Consider the following 4346-nt stretch of genomic DNA (forward strand, 5'->3'; position numbering starts at 1 on the left):
CTTTTAAAGCAAAGTGTTTACTGTTTGTTATTTATACTCTGCTTGGTTTTGGTATTTTTGATGTAGTGTTAAAATTTAATTTAATTTTTTTTAAAAGAATTTCTAAAATTAATTCCAAAACTGGAGCATGCACAGTTTCCTCAAGGTTCCGTTCCTTTAGTTCATTTGCATTGTTCCTCCCTCCAGCCTTGTAGCCAGAAATTTTTTAAAGGGGGCAGGGGCACAGGGGTGTGTGCCCCTGAGGTGATGATGTTACAAGTGACATCACCAGGAAGTGATTGGCTGGCAGGCGGGCTCTCCTTCTCCCTCCCCATTCATGGAGGCTCAGGAGCCTCCTGAATGCCGGGAACAGAGAGGGAGAAGGAGAGCTGAGGAGGCAAGCAGGCAGGGCAGCAGGTGGCGAGCAGTATGAGGCATCATGACACGTCTTTCTGCTTGCTGCATGCTGTTCTGCCTGCCTGTCTCCTTGGCTCTCCCTCAGCAGTAGGGTGGCAGCTGGGCTGGCTGGGGCAGTGAGGTGGGCTCTCCTTCTCCCTTCCCACTCACAGAGGCTCAGGAGCCTCCTGTCCACCAGGAATAGAGAGAGAGAAAGAGAAGGAGAGCCAAGGAGGCAGGCAGGCAGGGCAGCGGACAGTGAGCAGAGAGCAGAAAGAGGCACCTGCCTGCCTGTCTTCTCGGCTCTCCCTCAGCAGCAGCACGTTGGCTGGGCTGGCAGGCGCCGGGACAGGCCATTCTGCCGAGGAATCTTTGCCAACAGGGCTCCCAGTGGTGGGGGAGGGGTCTGGCATCCTCCTGGGGAGGGCTGAGGAGCTCATCTATGGGGGGCACTGCCCCCCCCAAAGCCCCATGGCTACATTACCGTCTGTGTTACCAGTACCCATGTGCACACTGATACAGTACTGCACCAAAAGCAAGCTAGTTGTGACTTGATGTGATTACTACTCATGAAATTCTCTACTACTGAATTTCTCTGGCAAATTAATATTTGTGTATTTTTACACTCCCTCAGTTCACTGCCTGTAAAATGATTCTTTAACCCACTAAATCAATGTGGGAGGGAATGAAGGAATTTTTGTGTCACTGTGTCCATACTTCTTCTCCTCCATTAATTCATAAGTGTGGGAAAAGCCAGTGTCTGGTGTACAAAGAAGAAGACAAGAAGACCTTGAAGGGGGTAGCAGGAAGATAATTAGATAGGATAGTGAGGTCAGTACTTTCTCTTCCATTAAGTGTCATTTCTTGTCTGTCTCCAGATTGCTACTCTTAGGGCAATTTCTTCCTTCTTGGAAGTTTGACACTTCAGTCTCCTCTCTTTCTCAACTAGAGATGTAGTTAGGAACCTATCTCTGTCTCTCCTCTTTCCTATCAAAGTACTTAGTTCCTAAATAAACCTTTATCTACTCTTTAATCAGGTTGTGCACTATTGCTGTGTTAGTTACTCTGCCAACAGTAAGTACAAAGTGAAGTTCATGGCAGCTTTTCCAAACTTTTTAGCCAGCCATCTGTGCCATAAAGTCCTTCTGAGTCTAAGACTCCCTCAGTAAATGAGTGAATTCCCTGGGGAATGCATGGTTGGCACTAAGTTCATCAAGGAGGAAAGGGACAAAAAAAATATCTGGGTTAGCTATCTGGGAACCCACACTCCTGTCCCATTTTAATTGCCGAGACATCTAAATTAGATTTTACGTGACCTTTTATGATTATGTGCTGTTTTAAGATGTTGTTTTAATTGTATTGTATATTGTATTAGGAGCTGTGTTGGCTCAAGTGGTTAAGACCCTGAACTGCAGGCTGTGGAAGGTCAGTAGTTCAGCAGTTCGAGACCCGAGTTACCACATTACAGAGTGAGCTCCCGTCTCTAGTTCCAGCTCCTGCCAACCTAGCAGTTCGAAAGCAAGAAATTCCAAGTAGATAAATAGGTACCACTTCAGTGGGAAGGTAACAGCGTTCCGTGCACCTTGGTGTTTAGTCATGCCGGCCACATGACCACGGAAATGTCTTCAGACAGTGCTGGCTCTTCGGCTTGGAAACGGAGATGAGCACCACAACCCTAGAGTCGGATTCGACTGGCTTTTGAGCAAGGGAAACCTTTACCTTTATATTGTATTAATATTGTTGGAACTCGCCCTCAGCCTGCTTGTGGGGAGGGCGAGATACAAGTCCAATAAAATAAAGAAACCCCTCCCAAAAGACTGAACAAACAGGGAACTGTAAATGTAGTGCACAGAGACTTGTTGGGTGAGAAAACAGAAACAGAGAGGTCTAAAAGAGATGGGGCACAGATATCTGTAGTGCTGCAGAGAGAAGAGATCATGCCAAGGGTTACAGAGGACTGAGGTTGGGCCAAAGGTAAAAAGAAGAGAGAAGAATGCCAAGTGATCTGTGGCATGAAGAGAAAAAGTGGGCAATAAAGAAGGGGGCACTGAACAACATCCTGGTAGAGGAAGAAAAGAGACTATAATAGAAAATATAGAACAAAAAAGGGAGGGGAATATGGGGCTGTAGAGACATCTATGGTTGGGGAAGCAGAGAAGAAGGTAGATAGAGAAAGCCTGTATGAGAGATGGAACTGGTGAGACGATGAGATATCTGCTGTAGTACAAAGAGAAGAGAATATGCACTGTGGGACACTTAGAGAAATGGAAGTTAAGGGAGAATAAGCAAAAATGAGAACACTGAAATCAAATAATAATAAAATTATTTCCCCACTATTTATGTAATAGTGAGGCCCTCTTGAGTTTAGTAAAAATGTAAATGTGGTCTCTGGAATGACTGGGGTTGTGCTCCCTTGACACCAAGAATGAGTGAAAGCTACCCTTTACCCATTTCACTTTGGCAGTACAGATTTTGTACTATGTCAGAAGTTATTCTTCTGAGACCAGTAAAGTGCAGTAGGATTAATCTGAGCAAGCAGATATGTACTCTTAAGTGGGAGGCTAGATTTTAGCACAATTGCAATTAGTAATTGACAAGCAGGAACCCACAAGGATGTTGTGTGTGTGTGTGTGTGTGTGGGTCCCATTTCCCCCCACTATTTCCTCTTTTCCTTCCCTGAAAGCCTCCGTAGCCTCTCCACGTGTCCTGCTTCCTTCTCTCCTTCCCACCTAACAGCCAAGCTACCTTTATCTGTCCATCTATCTTCAGTTCCCCCCAACCCAATAGCCTCTACCTAGGAAAGCTATTGTGGAGTCGTGTGGTGGCCTTTGCTGGGCCAGGCTCACTCTTACTTGCATGGTAGAGAACCCGCAAGGCCTTGTGGGTGCTATAGCACACTGGCTATCATAGGGTGGCTGCTGTTGAAAAGTAGGAAGCAGCCAGGGCTAGGTGGTATCAGGTCACCAAGTGGTTACTGTGGAGGTCACTGCCAGGCCTGACTCTGATGAGTCATCCCTCAAAGGCCAAAATAGGCCTGGTGGCTGTTTCACCCTTTGCCTTTTACTGACAGAAAACCTAGAATGCTGTTCTTGCATAGCAACTGCCACTGAGGGCTTCTGTTTTTTAAAGGTACAGACACTCCTTTCATCATTTTGGTTGTTTTTTAACTCATTGTTTTTGGAGTTCAGATTCATTCTCTCATATGGTTGCCAACCTCCAGGTGGGCCAGTAAAACAGTAAATCACCGTGTACAAATAAACAATATAAGTTGATTTTTATCTGCAATGTTTTAGAATTCAATTATAAACAAAATTACAACCATAACATTATAATCTCTCCCTTATTATAATTGAATAGCAACGTTCTATATTGAACGTTCTAAATTTGGCCCCTTTAGTGTTTGGCCGGAAGAACTGTCAGTCAGAAGACGCTGGCTGGGTTGGCTGGCTGCTTTCTGCAGTCCCGCCCAGCATTTCAAGGTCTTTTGCATATGGAAGCTGATTGGACTTCACTCCATTCCACACCTCAAACTCCCCCCCCCCGGCAAGGCAGTTGGAATTTTCAGTTGCATAGACAGATACAATGCCATACTCCCCACCCTACTGTATTCTGAGGTAAAATATGTCCTCACTCAGAACACATCACTTCCCCTTCAAAAGAAACAAACCCAATAACACAATCATGCCACACCACAAAGACAACAGATCACACCACAAGCAGAATACCACAAGGCAAAAAAATGATAGGAAAAGGTGCCAGCAGTCACCCCATTACTGCCACAGAGAGCGCTTCAGAGGATGGTGTGCAGGTCCCAGGTTCATGTTTTAAAAGCAGCCTGGGGAATTATGGACCATTCACACACTTTCAACCTTAACATACCTCATAGAGTAGTTGTGTGGATCATATGAGGGAGAGGAGAATGATGTCAGCTGCTTTGGTTCCCACTGCAGGGAAAGACTGCCCTTTCTGAG

This window comes from Gekko japonicus, unplaced genomic scaffold (genome assembly GCF_001447785.1).
Source record: "Gekko japonicus isolate JY-2015 unplaced genomic scaffold, Gekko_japonicus_V1.1 scaffold611, whole genome shotgun sequence".
Lineage (NCBI taxonomy): Eukaryota > Metazoa > Chordata > Lepidosauria > Squamata > Gekkonidae > Gekko > Gekko japonicus.